The following is an 18,885-nucleotide window of genomic DNA, read 5'->3' as shown; positions in this document are numbered from 1 at the left end:
GGCGGTGGGGCGAGAAGGAGGGAGGGGGGATGACTGGAAATGGACCCACACAGATTTTGTCACCCTGAATGCAGTCACTCTGATGCTCACAGACTGGAGATGGGAACAGGGTGAATTTTCATGCAAACCCTAGCCCCTAGCCCCTGCCCCCTACCCCCTAGCCCCTAGCCCCTAGCCCCTGGATTTGGGGAAGGGTCACTGCCACTGACTTTCTGAGGAGTCCTTAAAAAGAGTGGGTGGGAGTCTATGGCCTTGACCTCAGAAGACCTCTTTCCAAATAGGAACTGTCCTAGGTTTCCACAGAGGAATCAGGACTTTGATGTCAATAATTTTTCATCAGCTCCCATAAGCAGCAGTTGTCTTACCCGTAGGTTTCAGGACCATTCCATCTTAGACAAATTGGATAATTAATACACATGATTTGTTTGAAATCTGTTTGTCTCCAGCCGCCATCCTTCCCTGTCTCCCTCCTCTTTTCTCCTCCCTCCTTCCCTGCCTCCCTCTTCCCTTCCTCTTCCTTCCTCTCTTTCCCTGTTCCTCCCCCCCCCCTTTACTAGCTCCTCTAACATCTTCCTCTGTTCTCATAGAGAACACAGCAGAACTGAAGGGTATCCCAGCCTTGAGAGATAAGTACTGCTGTTTCATTTCCTAGGGACAGATGCAGAAGCCGAGACAGAGTACTGAATTTGCCCAAGTTCAAGTAAGTATTGTACCTATTTGATTAACTAAAACATTCTGCTCCTTTGAAAATGTGTTCAGCGTATATGGATATCAGGCTACAGGAAGCACCCTCCGTGATCCCTAGCTCCTCAGCATATGGGAGCCTTTGGGAAGGTGTGTTTGATAGGGACTATTTTCATTTGGTTGCTTCCAATGGAGGAAGAACTACTTTGTAGGCAGGAAAGAAGACAGGTGCTCTGTTATGTGGAAGTGCAGGGTCAAAGACAAGACTGCAAACCAAGGTTGGGAACTACAGAAAGCCTGTGCAGTATGGTATTTTACAGACAGCCTAGAGACTTGGAAGGCAAATCTGAAGACTTTGAACTGTAACTTGCCAATCCCTGTAGAACTGTTGAAGATCTGTTTTATTATGAGCAATTTAAAGCATACACAAATCTAGTGAGAACAATTAAATAAACCATTATGTTCTTATCACTCAACTTGAGTACTGACACATGTTAAAGGATTCTTGTTCATTGATGTCTTTTTAAAAATATTTTTAAAGATTTATTTATTTTTTATTCGATTGCATTAGTGTTTTGCTTGCATGTGTGTCTGTGAAGGTGCCAGATCCCCTGTAACTGGAACTGTATAGAGAGTTGTGAGTTGCCATGTGGGTGCTGGGAATTGAACCTGGGCCCACTGGAAGAGCAGTCAGTTCTTTTAGCTGTTGATTGAATTTTTTTTAAAGTAAGGCAATGTAATGAGATTTCTGCTTTTTCATGCTGTGCCATAAGGACTTCTTGGGTAGGGGCAGATGGGACATTGAATGGAGAAGGGGCAGAAGGGATGTTGCCATAGGAGACACAAGAAGAGCCTAACAGGCCACACAGAAGGGCTTAGCAGAATCTCTCAGAAAGGGGAAATTACCACTGGAGGGAACAAGGACCAGGAGGTATTAGGGATGCTATAGGATGACCACAGGATTCTGAGATGGTTGATACACTAGACAAAGACATCCTCTCCTCTTCCTATCACTTGCTTCTGGCACAGGGAGGCTGGTGCATAATCATGTCCCAGGATGCTCTTTGGATTTCCAGTCCTGCTTTTGCTCTTAGATCATTTGTCTTTTTCTGCTAGGCTTGATTTTATCTTCCCAAGGTTAAGTGGTAAAAAAACCTGGTCATTTTTCCTGGAGACAGCTTCCATGATAATCACTCACTATTATTCATTCCCAGCCTCACACTGGCCATGGTGCAGAATCCTGGGTAGCACGCACTGTCAAGCATCAGTTGGTTCAGACTCAATTATTTTACAATTGCTTAGGAAACAGTCAAGCTGCTTGCTCCAAATGACCAGAGACAAAGTCCATTCTTTCCCCACCTTTCTTCCTTTGTACTAGGGTTCTCCAGAGTTCCCTAGACTGCTGGAAACCAGCAGGGGACAGAGAGCTAACCTCTGCATACATATCAAAGGTTGGTGATGTTCCAGGACCAGCTCATGGCATCTACAACTATATTCATGGGCAGAGTGAGAGCTGATTGGGATGGTGTGTGTGTGGGGGGGTCTGGGTGTGGTAAGGCCTTGCAATGCAACACTTCCTAACAAAAACCAAGAAAAAAACTGGAAAGAAACGCAAGCCACTTTCCTATATGGGGAGATGTCGGCCAGGGCTTCATTCTCAGATGGCATTTCCACTTCACACTTGAGCAGCTTTGGTGTCCATGAACTTCAAAGACATCTGAGTATCAACTCTGCAACATGGGGTGCTGGAAGTGCAGTGAGGAAAGCTGAATTGACTTTAAGACTTGGCAGTTTTGATTTTAATGACTAAAAGAACCGTACAATTAGAAAGCTTCCTCAGATTATGGGTAGGATGTTTGAAATGAAGTAGAGGGAGTTTGGGAAGATGACTCAAAAAGTGATAAAGCCCATTTTTCTACCTTTATACTTCAGTAGTAGTAAAGGTGAAACCGAGACGATGCTATTTATAGTTTTAGAGTGGATGGCAAAATCTTACTGATAAGAAAGCCTTAGGGCTTAACTGCAGTGACAAGTTGTAACACTGGTCAACAACATGATACCCTCCAATTTGTCAGATTAAGAGCTCCAACTCATGTACTAACAATCAAAAGAGGGAAGTTGGAAGCCTTGTGACCTGGCCAGGTAGTGGTTCTTTTTCTTTCTTTCTTTCTTTCTTTCTTTCTTTCTTTCTTTCTTTCTTTTTTTTTTAAGATTTATTTATTTGCTGTCTTCATGTACCCCTGCAGGCCAGAAGAGGGCATCAGATCACATTATCGATGGTTGTGGGCCACCATGTGGTTGCTGGGAATTGAACTCACGACCCCAGGAAGAGCAGTCAGTGCTCTTAACTTCTGAGCCATCTCTCCAGCCCAGTACTGGCTCTTATCATTGGTAATAATGATGATGGTAATAATGATGATGCTTATGATGTTAATAATGAAAATAATAATTACCAAGAGGCCTCTGAATGCCTCCCATGTACCAGGCACTACGCTTACGTTATTGTATTGAATCATTAAAGAAATTCTGTTGTTAAGGAATAGTTTTGAGGTCACAATACTTTTTATACCATTAAGGACAAAAGGAGGCTGGAGAGGTTGCTCAGTGATTAAGATCCCTGACTGCTCTTCCAGAGGATCTGAATTTAATTCCCAACACCCATTTAACAGCTTATAAACTTCTGTAACTCCAGTTCCAAGGGAATATGATGCTTTCTTCTGGCCTCTCTGGGTGCCGTTTGCACATGGTGCACATATATATATATATATATATATATATATATATATATATATATATATATATATATGTGCAGGCAAAATATAATACACATAAAATACATCTCAAAAAAGAAATTTAAAAAACCTGAAAAAGTGTTTATTGGTTGAAAGGTCCTAAGATACGAGATGAGTGATTCATTATAAGGATCATGCACTACACTGCTAGCTCTGTCCTTACAGACAGGTTGTCACTTACCCAGAGTCATCCAGTAAGTGTGGAAGTTAATAGTTCAAATCTGTTCTAGTTGAAACCAGCATTTCCCAGGCTGCTCTAAGAACGGGTAAAGACAGCAGGGTTGATCTAGACTTAGCCAAGACAACACTGTTAAAATGTTGAAAAGGCGAAGGGGAACTGGGACTCACTGGACTTGTGGGAGTACCCATGCAGTTACAAACAAGGTGACTTTTTGTAGAGACCCAATATAAATTCTAAGTCACATGCCTCCCTACTTAAGAAGTTCACATTAAATCAATGAGGGAGATGTATAGTTTTGTCCTGGAGTGACTGCCATGCAAGTATTTTAATTTTCAATGTTTTGAGCTATTCTGGTAGAATTTACTTTCAGCCAACCCCTAGGAGTTGTGTCTGCAAAACTAAATCAAAATGAAATAGCATCTAGGTGGGAGCAAATAAGTGCCCGTTTTGTAGCCTGGGGAAGCATGAAGTTTGGATTTCAAAGCTATAATCTATGCAAATAAACTGGGTTGTAAGAGAAAATGAGTAGAAAAATCACTGTGTGAATGAAGAATAAAGAGGAGAAGGCTTGGTTTCTGCCTTATTTCTGCGGCCAGCTTGCAATGTGACCTTGGAAAGACCCCGCCTTTCTTGTTCTCTGTCCTATACTCCATCAAATGGCACGTAAGGGGAAGGAGGAGCCCAAGCCATCTTTAAGAATCTTATCCATTTAAGACTCAGAATTCTTACTTTTTGGCTGGTATTATTAGGAATCCGAAGCCTAGTCTAACTGAAGTTTTAAATGAAAAAGCCCCCTCTGCTTCTAGCCAAAGAAGGGTAACAAGAGCTGGATTTAGCTCGTTACCTCAAGCAACTTTAAAAATGTGCAAAACACATGAAGTAATGCTTGTCACATTGGGGAAACAGTCCTTACAGGACAGAAATCCCTAAAGGGTGGTGGTGATCAATTCTCCAGTTGTTCCTGTGTGTGGCCTAGAAGGAGTTTCCATGAAGTCAAGGCTGAGCCTAAACACCCCTAAGTTAAAGAGGCCTTTTACAACTCAGGATGTAAGGATGGCCCCAAAAGAAAGCTCTTTGGAAATATCTGTAAAAAGTTCCTCACATGCCTTGGCTGCATATTGATCACAATCACTTGAAGAAACTGTGCATGGTTGGGAGAAGAACAACTCAGAAGGGGGACGGGAAGTGATTTCTAGGGCTCTCACAAGGCTAGGAGTTACCCAGCTTCTCAACTGTCAGTCAGATAAAAGCCCTCCTAATATCCAAGGCATCAGGCTGGGTGCCCAAAAAAAGACTGCCTCCATGATAGAGCCCAGTGAGCCTTTCTGTAGTGTGTCCAGTTCAACATAAGTAAGCTTAAATCAGCAGGGCACGGTGGCACAGGCATTTCTTCCCAACACTCAGGGAGGCAGAGGCAGGCGGATCTCTCTGTGAGTTCAAGGCCAGCCCGGTCTACAAAGTGAGTCCAGGACAGCCAGGGCTACACAGAGAGACCCAGTCTGGAAAAAAAAAGAAAGAAATGAAAAGAAATATTAAACCAAGCACTGAAAGGCCTCAACTCTTTCCAAAAGACTTTGCTACAACTTAGAGCAAGGCTCACCACCCCTGAAAGGCGTAACTAGCACTCAACAATATAGAATTTCTCACATCTGAAATCCAGGAAAATATCATAAGGTATGCCAAATAGAAAACTGTGTCCTATAGTACAAAAAACAAAACAAACAAAAAACAAAACAAACAACTTCTCAAGTGATCATTAACATATATGAAAGCATTAGTAAGCAATTACACACAATACCTTCTTACAAAATATGCTTCCTATGCTAAAGAGACACAGATCCAGTTCTTACATCTACAGATAAAAATGTAATGCTGGATATAGAAGCACACTGTATGATATTATTATTGTGCTATATATTGTCAAAGGGAAAAATACTAGTGACCTCGAAGACTTAGCAATAAAAATGTCCAAAATAAAAAACAGAGAAGTAAGATAGAAATAAGTTAACAGAACAGCAAGACATGGGGCAACTTCCTATGGCTTTAATGCATGTATAATTGGGGCCCCCGATGGAAATAAGGGTGCAGAACCATTATTTTAAGAAGTAATGGCTGCAGCTTTTCCAAATGTAATCAAAGTTCCAAACTCAAAGTACCAAGAACCCCAACAAAACTCAAATATAAAGTCACAGTCATAGGGGAGGGGAGTAAGGGGAAAATGAGAGGGAGGGAGGAATGGGAGGATACAAGGGATGGGATAACAGTTGAGATGTAATATGAATAAATTAATAAAAATATATCTTAAAAATATCAAGAAAAATCAAGCTAACACAAACCATAAAGCTTAGTTTCTCCCTAAGCACTCACCATATAGCTAGTGAGGACTCAGAGATATTCTACATCTTTTTTTTTTTTTAATACGGTATTCTGCTTGCATGCCAGAAGAGGCCATCAGATCTCATTATAGATGTGGTTGCTGGGAATTGAACTCAGGACCTTTGGAAGAACTGACAGTGCTCTTAACCTCTGAGCCATCTCTCCAACCCCCAAAAATTCTACATCTTAGCACTGCTTTTGGAATGAAAAATAGTACAACCATAATGAGAAGTAATCTGGTTAGTTTAAACAGTATTAAAGAGAAATAAAAATACTTGTCCACTGCAAAGATGGAAGCAAATGCTTATAATACCTTCTTGTATAGACTAAATCCTGGGAGAATTCTTAATATGGATCAACAGGTAGATGATACATATATCATATATGTATATTATATATATACACATATACATGTATATACATGCATATGAAAATACTATTCAGCCAATAAAGAAAATGGGTTTTTAGTATATGGATCAGTGGATGATGATCAAAATAATGATGCTGGATGAAAGAAGACAGATGCAAAAGGTTATACATTGTATGATTCCATTTATGTAAAATTCCAGACATTCTAGCTAAAGTGACAAAAAGTAGATCAATGATTGCCTTGGGATGAGAGATGAGAGAAAAGGAAGGGGGCCCAATTAAAAAGACTCATGAAGAATCTTTTGGCAGTGACATAAATGTTCATCATCTTGATTGTGATGATGGTTTTATAAGAATATACTCCTATCAACACTCATCAAATTGTACTTGTTAGGTATATACAGTCTAATTTACATATATTACACTGAAAGAAACAGTTTTTAAAGATTATGAAAAATAAAACCTGAAGCCAATGGTTTGCTTGCCATGGTCTTACCTCCAGTGTTAGGACACCAACTGGTTTTCCCAAATGGAAGCAATCAAGCCTTCTAGCACTTCCATCTTGGCTCTCATCTATCTACCCCTGTGTTCTAGAAATCAGCATTTCTGCTCTGTCTTCCCTATGTAAGCTCTGTTCCAATGCTTTCAGAATAACATCCACCCTCTTGGAACTGCCTACCAGTCCCCAGTTACCGAGGACGTGCATGTGACCTCTTTCAGCTTAATTTCATGACTGTTGTGAGGTAAACTGAAGGCTAAGAAAGAATCCAGGAGTGACTTAGAATTAGTTACTCAGGAATATGTAACGCCGGTTGTTAAATTTAGGACTAACTGAATTTACGCCCAGGTATTTATATGTTATTTTGCTTCTATATCCTAAGGGTTTTTGGGTGTCTCCTTGGTGTGTAAGGAACTTTACCCATTCATCTCATCTATTATTTAACAATTGTCAAAATTGTTACCACTCCTTATTGCACAGATATGGAAACAGAGAGCAGAGAAACTATATAATTTGCTCTCAACTCTCACAAGCACAGGTAGATAACAGCAGAGCCTATTCTCTATAGCCACTTGCCTTACCAGCATGCCTAGGAGAGGCAAGGTTTAGCTCCACTAATCTAGGAACCAGCCCTACTCTTTTTTAGTCTATTTGCCCACAGGTGCCATGACGAGCATACCCCATTCCAAGACCTGTATTCCTCTAGTGGAGGTCCTTATAATCAGAACAGTGGTAACGAACACCAAACGCTCAAAGTAGCAAATACGTCCACCTTGTTATGGCTCTACGTTAAATATCAGGGCTTGCAGAGGTTTTCTAAGACTTGTGGATATTTTGTTTGTCACTACATTAAAAATCATTTTGAAATTTTACTTCATGAAACAGTGTGTGAGCACTAAGACTAATTATAGTTAGGAATCAAAAGAACCCATGGCCTAAACCACAGAAAGGTCATTCATCGTGCGTGCTCAGGTGTTTTGTTGAGCCGGTGGTGTGGTGTGTTAGGTTAAAAAATAGTACCCTAATGCCTCGAAGCAGTCTATAGAAACTAAGAGTATGTTGCTACAACTAGGAAAATATTTCAGCTGCGCTTGGGTATTAGCAGTAGAGGAAGAAGTAACAACCTGCTTAGGCCATATAAGCATCAAGTTCTACTCAGAGGAATGCCAATGGTGGTGCTTTCCGGAAGATGTATAAAACTAGAAATGGAGCTAGACTGGAATGCATTTAACTTGGAGAGTCAGGCTCTATCCATTATACCACACTATTTTCAAGACCCTTGATCTCCCAGTTGAAGCTTAAAGACTAATGTACTCTTACCCAGTGGCTGGTGTTAGGGATAAAGTGCTCTGATCTGGATTCTACTCCTCCGCCTGGCCCAGGGCCTCTCTAACCTCATCTCTCAAAGGAAGACTTTAAGTGAGATGACATTTGAGTTACTCAGTTGGTCTAGTGGCAGAACTGGCCCTTTCATTTGGAGTGCAGAAATCCCAAGGAATTGCACAAAGGAGGCTTGATTGCCTGATGTGTTATTTTGAATGGTTAATGGGATTCTTTCATTCAGTGCATTATGTTATACTTGCCTACACTGATGCTCACCTGCTACTTTTCAGCCCACTCACCCAGCCTCTCAGTATCTTCCTGCAGTTTAATCTAAAAATCTTAACATGTTACTAACCAGAATTGTTAGATGTTGCCTAGAAACCTGATATTTTTACTAGACTGACTTCGTTTCCACATAGATTTTGAGTATGTCAAATGAGACATATCCTTCTACTAGTTTATAGGAGGAGGTTATCTCCATAAAGAAAGTCATTCTTATGCCTGTTTCCTACCCTATATCTGTTGTTTGTTTCATTTACATGAAATGCTCAGAATAGGTAAATTTAGAGACAAAAAATAGATGAATGGTTTCTTGGGAGTTGGAGGTATAGGGAGATAGAAAACTTAGCTGAATAAAGTTTAGAGGATTTCCTTTTCCTTTTGAGATGACAATAAATTTTTAAAGTTGGCAGTGGTAAAGATATATACATATCTATGACTATCCCACTATACACTCAGTCTTTGAGTGACTATACTCTTCGTCAAAAGCTTCTGTTCTTACATTCTTTCTTTTTTTTTTATGTGTGTGTGATTATCGTGCTTAAAATTTATTGGTCATGCCTGATTTTCCTCTTGTGAAAATGATTCAGTGGCCATTCAACCCATATTTATTATGAATATGTTTTTTCTATTGCTCTGTGGGGTGTTTTAGGTCCTTACTTTATGAAAGAGATAGTAATGGCAGTGGAGTCCTTTGTTTAGGACAGGGCACATCTTCTGACTTAAGTCCATGGGAACATTTTAACTCTGAGTCTTAATGAAAAATATCTATTTAGGCTATCCTTTAGTTTAGGTCTTCAACAGCGACATTTGCCAATATCTAGGCCAATGACTTGGATACTCCCAATGGCAACTGAAACAGGCTAGACATCTGTGTGATATTCAGTTTGATATATGTTCACTTTTTCAAGTATGGGCATTTTTGGCTGCTCCCATTGATTTGTCTTGCTGGCATTCCCCATAGGTGATACCATAATAGCCTTTATCCTTTGACTTTCAAGTGACCCAATAAGTAACCTAAGACAGAATACAGTATAAAGACTACCAATGTCCTAGTCTGTGAACCAATAAATTTTATTGGGTTTACTCACAGGAACATGGGTGAGGGGTTATTTACTTAGAGGAGCAGAAATGACTCAAAGATAGCTGTGTCACCAAAGTCCCCCTCAGCCCAGGTAACAACTCACAAACCTGGGAACCTGGAGCACATTGCAGAGCCTGAAGGCAATTCAACAGATTGAAGGATATCCTTTCCAGGTGCCTCAGTTGGTCTAAGCTGGTTCCAGGCAGCTTGTTTTTTCTAGACAGTTCAGCAATCTCTGCTTCTTCAGGTGACTAACTTGTCTGAAATGTCTTTCCTGTTTATATGCTTTGGCAAATGGAGGGGCCTAAGTGAATCTGATTAGTTTCAGGGGCTTCCTGAAGCTATTTTGAGTTATACACTTTCTTTCTTAATGAATTTCCCTGAAGGATAGAATGTTTCGATTTTAGACAAAACTGCCACACAATACACTCCACTGACCAAATTTATTGTTTCTTGAGAACAGTGACTCTCACCTATAGTTTTGTTTTAGCTCAAGGATGCCTTTAAGAAATTGAGAAAAGCTAAGAGCTTTGGTCTATGCAAAAGTGCACATATTTTTGTGCATGAACACACACATACTTGGATACATACAAAGGCATTTTGACACATTTTCAGGAAACTCATGGACGTATGAAGCCAATGTATTGCCTTTTGAGACAAGGACCCACGGTTAGTAACTCTTGCTTTGGAAGACAGCTCTGGGCCTTCTCTGAGCCCAGTGTTCTCCCGTGTAGCTCAGTCATGCCCTTATGGACTAAGACAAATGTGGATGTCCAACAAACTAGCAGAACTGATGCAGAACCTTTCTTATTTCTAGAAGGAGCAATTCATTCCTAGAAATTTCTTAGCTATTGAAATTGTATTAAGTCCTTCCAACACCAAAACGAGACTGAATGAGTGCTGCATGGGCAGATTCTTGTAATACCTTAGGGTCAAGGAGCTTTCCTTGATGAAAAGATTATTTATATGTGTGGAATGGTTGGAAAATGCTTGTCTGGAAAAAAATCAATTGCTTTCTATTACACAATCACAAATCTACTTTTTAAAAATTAGCCCACTAAAGAGAAAGGTAAGTGAGTGTGCAAAATGAATAGACTTCAAAAGCAAGAAACCTTAAAAGAAACTTAAATGTGTAGGAGAGGTGATGGGATGGTCTCCAAGTTTCTGTCACTCTGATTTCTTGGTTCTCAAAGGAGATTTCAGGATTTCCTCTGGGGGAGCTTGTTTCCTCATCTGTATCATGGAGCTATGACAAATGTAAGGGAAGTGTTAAGATCCAAAGAGTAGATAATGGTTCGGAATCAAAAAGCGTGTCTGGCTGGGCGTGGTGGTGCACGCCTGAATTCCCAGCTTTCTGAGAGGCAGAGGCAGATGGATCGCTGTGAGTTCGAGGCCAGCCTGGTCTACAAAGGGAGTCCAGGACAGCCAAGGCTACACAGCGAAACCCTGTCTCAACAAACAAACAAACAAACACATAAACAAAGGTGTGTCTGTCTGGCTCCCATTTGAAGACGCCAAACAAAGACCACTGAGGGAGGAACTGTGTACAGTAGGCAGGTCCATCTTTGCTGTAACTAGATTTTGTCCAATTATGAACCAGAATGTCTTTTTCACACGACATGCTGGGTTGACTGTTGGTGCTGCATATCACCATTGCATATCACCATTATGAATACCAAGAAGAAAATAACTAGCTTGGTACTGGTAGAGACAAGCTCTTTTGGAGTCAACAAATAGAGGGGAAAGGCACCTGTTAATTGGAGTTGGTTGTGTCAACTTAGGGCACCTGCATGAAATCATAAACTTACTTCAGGCTTGAACCCTCCCAAAAGCTGGAGTGGTAGCTAGAGAGTAATTGTAACCAGTCGTAGAGTTCTACTTTCCCGTGATGTATCCAAGTGGGTCAAGCCAATGGGGCTTGGAGGTTGAACAGCTTTCCTTGCTCAGATGCAGCACTTTCCCTGCCTAAGGCAACATGCCATGTCTGTAGGTGGATGAGAATGCACTCATCGGGTAATATCCCAGGAAGCATTTATATTCAAGCATTCCAGAGGCAGCAGGCATGAACTGCCACTAATGAGCCACTTACCATCACTTACTTGCCCCACCTCAAGTAGGCAGAAGCAGGCCTGTTTCTCCATTCTGTTTTCTTCCTTCCACTTTCCCTTCTCTCTCCCTTCCCCTTTTCAGTATCATTATGGCCAAAGCAAGATATGGGGAGAAGAACAAGTCCTTGGAAAAGCCTTTGTCCTTGATGACATTTTTACCTCTAAGCTCATTCCTTCACTTGCAAACTTGTTTATTATGGAAATTTTCTAACATAGAGCTAAAAATAGTATACGAATAAATCCCATGTACCCATCGCCCAGCCTAAGCAATTAGCAATTCATGGCCAATCTTGTTTCATTTAATTCCTACCCATTCATTCCTCCCATCCCCTATAGCATTAAAAGAGAAACAGCTTTATTGAGGCATCATTTACATTCTATAAAATTCACTCATTGTGAGAATAAAATTCAATGGCTTTATGTAAATTTACAAAGTTGCAAAAATATTAACACAATCAGGCAGCAAGATATCTCAGAAGGTAAAGTTGTATTTTGCTAAGCCTGGGGACCTGAGTTCAATCCCTGGGACCCACATGCTAGAAGTAGAGAACTGACTGCTACAAGTTATCCTCTGACCTCCACATGTGTCCTGTGGCACACATGGCACATGCCTTCTCCCCCACGAAATAAAAATTAAACATGTAATATTTTTTTAAGACCACCACAATCCAGTTTTAGATAATGATTGCTTCCAGAAAATTCTTTAGACACATCTTCCTTATCTTTCTTTCCCACTCTTACTTGGCAATTACTAATCTTTGCTTTCTCCAACAGCACTTTTCTTTGTTGTTGTTGTTGTTGCCTTTTTAAAAACCAACAGCTGTAGGCTCAGTTTTCTTAACACATATATTTTATTATGAACTTATTAACTGAGTGCACACCACGTATAACCCGACTAACCAAAACAATAGAAAAGAGGATTTAAAAAGAAAACAGAAAAAAAGAATGCAATAACAAAACCACGTAAGGATATCAGTTCCGAGGAATGATTTTCCTGGCATAGTCAGCAGGATTTCTTCTGCTAGAATCTGGAGCAACCAGAACCTGGGGAACCTCAGCAGAAGCCCCTGGCACTCGAAGCCTTCCCTCTAGTGGTTCTCTCTAGGAGTGTCTCGAAGTGGAGCAATGAACAGCTAAAACTATCCCAAGCCTCCAAAAGCTCCACCTCTAGTTTTGGGCTCATTTATATATCTCCTCTCAGAGTCTGTTCACGGGATCTTTTCAGCTGGCAACTATCAAGTTTCTGCACTGCATGAGGTGGTTTGTCTTCTAGTGGATTAACCTCACCTGTTCTCTCACAAGACCATTCCCCATTCCACACTTGGGATCATAACAAAAACAGGTTTATCTCTCCTTCAAACGACAGTAATCTCAATACTCATAAGCAGAAACAACCCAAATGTTCACCTATTAGTAAATAAATAAAGAGAACATGCTATTATCTGCAGATGCTAAGACTGTACTTTTACATCTAGGTTTCTATACATGGTATAATGTTTTTTAAAGGTGATATATGATACACCACAGTTTGTTTTTCTAGCCACTAGTAGATGATCATTTGGGTTGTTCTTACTTTGGGTTATTGTGAAGAGAGTTGTTGAAATATTCACGTTTAGAATATTCTGAATCAAACTCCAGATACATCATTTCATATGCATGCATTTCAGTGTGTGTGTGTGTGTGTGTGTGTGTGTGTGTGTGTAAACTAAACATACTAGATGTTTACTATTTAAGGAGGATGAGTTTATTTTAGCTCACAGTTTGAGTTTACAGTCCATCACAATATGAAAGCCATAGCAGCAGGAGCTCCAGGGAGTTGATTATATTAGACCCATAATCAGAAAGCAGTGAGTTGATGTATGTTAGTCCTGGGCTCGATTTCTCCACTTCTTCTTCCTATTTATTCGTTTTAAGTTCATACAAGTTTGCAATGTATTTAACTTCCTCTCTTTTCTCATTTCCTCTCCTGGTTTTGTAATCACCAAGCCCATTTAATGCTGCTCGCTCTTGATCTTGTTCAGGTTTTGTGATTTCCTATGTGTAATGGCCACATCATACCCAGAAGTCAGCATTTCACAGCATCTTCCTTAGCCTCTGGTTCTTACATTCTTTCTGCCCCCTCTCCTGTGATGTTCTTGAAACATGGATGGAGGGCACTAATATATATGTACCTTCTAAGGATAAATACTCAACAGTCACCTATTCTCAGCACTTGGACCAGTTGTATGTTGCTTCGTTAACTTCTTACCATTGCAGAAAGAAGATTTTCTGGACAAGGTTGACAGCATTCCAGATCTGTGGATATAAACACAAACAGACAACAGTTTGATGACATGTTCATTTAGCAAAACAGCTATAGTAGTATGACTTCCTAAGCCTTTGGCTTTTGACCAGGTTTACATTATTGGGTATGGATTTCTGTTAGTAGGCCTCAAATACAATAAGAAGGAAGTTGGTTGTTCCTATTACTTTCATGTCACTATTACACCAATGGGCAAATACCGTCAGGCAGGGCACAGCAGTCCTTTAAAGAGAAACACAGCATCATCATCACCTTGAAAATAATAGAAAACATCACAAACTCTCAAGTAAATGTTGGATTATCTCTTAAATGCCACTAGAGTTTTCATTTCATAGTGTTTTAGAGTTGGGATTTAAATAAGCCTTACACATTGCAATTGTTTCATATGTGTTTGAAACCATTTTTTTTCGGATTATCTCCCTCCAATTTATTTGATGGAAAACTGAAATAATTTGTTTTGATAGAGTTTTCTCAAGTTTAGATTTGTTGACTACATTCTTGCAATGTCTTTTTGCCATGTTCTTAGTCCTTTGTATCTCCCTGACACTGGGAGTTTGATTGAAGCTTGGTCAGATTCATACTTGCCTTCTGGCAAGACTTCTTCCATCAGGAGGCTGCCGATGTCTGATTGTCTCTCTTTCTGTGGTGTCAGCACCCACTGGGACTCATTGACTTGACTCATTCATTTTCGAGGTGGACTCCTTTCTGAATTCAGCCTGAATTGAAACTCTTGCTGGGCCATTCAGCCCAAAGCAACTAACTAGCCCGAGGATGTCACATTTAAGCTGTGGTAACAGCCCAGCATGAAGTGGTCAATCTGGAAATTGTGAAGCCTCTGCAAATGTCTGCAGTTTGGATGGAACCACCTGGGTAGTTTTTGTGGTCTGTCTAGATGTCCTATGCCTTACGAGTTTCTGCAGACCCAGTTATTAGCTTTTATGGCGTGCAAGCTGCCTTGTTTTCTCACTTTTCACGTCTATTCCTATGCCCATTCTTCTCTTTCTGATATGTATCTCTATCAATCCTCAGTTATTCTTAAATATTGCACATTTTCCATTTCTTCCTGGGGGTAGCCAGTCTGGACACTGTCTTATAGAGGAATGGAGGCAGGGGTTCAATTCGAAGGGTCTGACCACAGTCTACATAACTAGTAACTGGTGGACAGAGATCTGCTGTGTGGAAGTAGTTTTGTTTAATGTTAACCTATGTCTGTAGTGTAAATGCATACCTCTAATCAAAGTTGCAGAAGGGAGACGAAATAGGGACCCAAGTGCAAGGGAAGATGAGGTATACATTGTATTGTACAAAGGAAACAGTTCAGAACTTTACAATTTCTGTGGCCCTTTTTTTTTTAGAAGTCCAATGTGCTATCCATTGTGCCACAGAGCCACCTCTGTGGTCTTTCTTTTTTAAATATAAACTATACCTGTCACTAGACTTCACTCTTTTAAAGAAGCAAACCAAAAGCCAGAAGAAAAAGCAAACAACTCCATCTTGTTTAACTGATGGAAAGTGGTAGATGTTATATGCAGAGATGTAGTCATAATTCAATTTCACAGCTCTGAGAGCCGCTGCCAGTGCAATGATGACATGGCCTCTGCTCCTGTGGTTTCCATCAGCTCACTGGTGAGCTAGACACACAAGAATCAGAGAAAAGATGGAAGCAAGCAAGTTGCCATGTGATGGTTCATAGATTGACAGCTGGGAGAAACTCAGGGGCAGAAGTAGCTAGTGTGGGCTGAAGTCTCCTGGGAAGATTTAGATCTTGGCATCAACAGTTTATACTAGCGTTGTTGCTGGTGTTTCTGAGGCAAAACAATACTTTTCCATTCCCTTGTGCCTGAAAGGCTCCTCACATGTGTGCTGCTACCTCCTAACTCAGGCCATGAGGCTTTCTTAACGGAAGTACAGCAGCTAGAGAGCAGCTGAGGATAGTGTGTGGAAATTTCTAGAATGCAAACAGATTAGAATTAGAGATAGTGCTTTATGAACCACAGGGATCATTTTAGCTTCTGTATTTTGTGACAGTTTGAAGGCTACAAGCGGCTATTTGGACAGCTGCTTGCTTGCTTTCTTCTTCTTCTTCTTCTTCTTCTTCTTCTTCTTCTCCTCCTCCTCCTCCTCCTCCTCCTCCTCCTCCTCCTCCCTCCCTCCCTCCCTCCCTCCCTCCCTCCCTCCCTCCCTCCCTCTCTCTCTCTCTCTCTCTCTCTCTCTCTCTCTCTCTCTCTCTCTCTCTCTCTCTCTCTCTCCTCCTCCTCCTCCTCCCCCCTCCCCCGGGAAGCAGTGGTCAGAACTGAAAAGAATAGGGGGTTTCTGTGAACTTGGGAAGATGTTATAACCCATTTGAACCTCAGTTTCTCCATCTGCAACTATGAACTACGTATGTCCCTTGAGGCTGTTTGGGGAATTATATGATAAGCCACAGTGTGGTCAGAGCCCTGCATGGGGCTATCCTGACTATGAAACAATTCTATTCAAAACCCTCCTGGGTGGGTAGGGCCTCTACACGAATGAGATGGAATGTACTTTAGGACCCAGCCAGCCCCGGGAGACTGGAATGTGCCGAAGGAGAGGGTCTGATGATGACAAATGCTCATCCTAGGCAATTTAAAAATGACATTCGGTTCAGCTTCTTCTGTACATACTGCATTTTCTGGGCTGTCAATCTAAAAGTTGGTCAGATGTTCCGGGGAGACGCTCAGACTCCTCCCGGTGGGCCGCACAGGGAGGCCTAGGGGGGTGGTGTGGGCAGTGAGCTGAGGTTCTAGTGGGTTAGTCCAGACTCCTGTTGGTCCCCACTCTTCTAAGAGGCCCCTATCTCCCACCTTCGCCGACCTCACGGCAACAAAAACAAGCCGAGCGTAAGGCGCCCTCTGGTGCTCTATAGCTGTCACTACGCTGGTCCTGGTGGTCTCGGTTAGCCAGGACCCTCTAAGGGCGGTTTACTAAAACTACCCACAGGCATACACACTTTGCCGGAGTTAAAGGATGTACAGTTAGGGTCAACCTGTCTCTTTTATTTCTTTAGCAAAACTATATCCAAACCCAGGCTTTTCATTTTGCTGTGCTTATGCTCCCAGGGGCTCCTTCTCACAGCAGAGGCTGCTCAGCGGTTCATCCAAGGTTACCCGCCTGCCGCATTCGGAACTAGTGGGGGCTGCGGGGAGGGCTATAGAGCATCCCTACCAGCCATCCTTCTCTCAGGGCTCTTGCGGCTGTCATCTACTGCCCCTGTCACCATTTTTGCTTCAGGGAAGCACTCCAAAAGGGGAAGAGGCAAGCTTCCTGTAAACAAGACACCTTGAAACCGCCCCCCCCCCCCCCGCCCAGTTCAGCCCCGTATCTTCCGAAGTTGTTTTGGTGCCGCTGGAGTTCTGGCGCTGCTGCTTTAGAAAAAGACGGTATCTGATCAGACGCAGACATCGATTTCCACCCCCGCTCAGCTTCTGTCTACTGCATGGCAAACTATTAAAGTAAACTGGATTTAACAAAGGGAAAATAAATTTGCAAGGACCTGCTGTGCCGAAATGTGGCTTGCTATCAGCACCGGCGCTTAACGAGGACTGAATTATCATTAAAACGTGAACAAAATTTATAGAGCATCATTAATACTTCTGAAAGACAACATTCCAGGCATTGTCTACCTCTCCCTACTGCAAAAGTGGATGGGATTCCAAATGGGTATCCGGATGGGCTCTGCGGTTTGAATGGCAATCCAATTGTCATTCATTTCTCGGGTTGGCCCTGGGGCTTGTAACATCAGCTCTCATTTTCCTTTGCTCCCCATTCTTAATGGCCCTGTCCGCTCCTAATGAATTGTGGTATTGAATAGCAGAGGCTGTGAGGAGGTGTATTCATACCTTGTAATGTTAGAATGTTTTTAACTTCAACAGTGAGAATTATTACCATCTCAATGACAGCGTTATCCTCTCCTTTATGGGTTTCCTGTCCCCTCTCCTTTTCTATAAACGGAAGTGGAGAGCATCCGTTTTATGTAAACTCAACAAGTAGAGCATCCCAATTCAGCACCTATCACTAAATGTGGTGGGCTTTTGTTTGTTTATCCAAAGTCAGATCTGTAAGAGATTTGAAGGAAAAAAAATGTCTAGAGAAATGCAATTGCAAAATACAACTGCATGCCACCTTCAAAAGCTCCAAAGCTTTCAGAGTCACTTATAGGTTAGAGAGCTTTTTGTTCTTTAAAGATTATTTTTATTATTTTCAATTATGTGTGTGTGTGCTATTGTGTTTGTCTGCGTGTAAGGCAGATGCCTGCAGAGTCCAGAAGAAGGAGTTAGATCCCTTGCAGGTTGGAGTTACAGGTAGTTGTGAATTCCCTTATGTGGGTGCTGGGAACCAGACTCTGGTCCTCTGGATGGGGCACATGAGCTCTGGACTACTGAGCCATCTCTTCAGTCCTTGATGGGAACCTTTAAATTTTTTTTCCTCTCTCTGTCATTGCTTTCCTCACATTTCCACTTTTATTGTTGCATATGTGTGAAGTTCAAGGTTCAAACGTGATTTCTTCTGCCAGTGTCTGAAATGTTCCCTGGGCAACTCTCCAAACTCCTTGCAAGAAAGAGAAGTGCAAAGACTACTAGGCAGGATATTGACAAGCTGGTATACTTTGGGGCAAATAGACAGGATGCCTGAGAGAAGAAAGGCTGGGAAGCTCTAACTGCTTTATTGCTTTATTTTGTGTAATTAGCCTTCTTTGAAGATTGGTTTGATAGGTGGATTTCAGAGTGGACTCACGGAAAGGGCTATTTGGGTGTTTCCGTGGTGTCAGTAGCGGGGTTTGAAGCTGACAGCCATTACATTGATCAATGTCCTTGAACTCCAGGCAAAATGGAGAAGACCTGGGCAAGCCTTGGTGCTGCTGGGGTAC

General features: G+C 41.6%; 1 long non-coding RNA gene across 1 annotated transcript in view; it reads left to right on the top strand.

Annotated features, from left to right (window-relative positions):
• Positions 1-18: 18 nt before the first annotated feature.
• The window catches only part of LOC311602603, an 87,329-nt gene continuing 68,462 nt past the window's right edge, over positions 19-18,885 (top strand). The window contains exons 1-2 of the long non-coding RNA XR_014780800.1: positions 19-110; positions 590-700. This is a non-coding gene — a long non-coding RNA (uncharacterized lncRNA). The remainder of the gene's footprint in view (positions 111-589; positions 701-18,885) is intronic.

This window comes from Acomys minous (genome assembly GCF_964271855.1).
Source record: "Acomys minous genome assembly, chromosome: 7".
NCBI classification, from domain to species: Eukaryota; Metazoa; Chordata; class Mammalia; order Rodentia; family Muridae; genus Acomys; species Acomys minous.
This window is presented reverse-complemented; position numbering and strand designations above follow the sequence as displayed.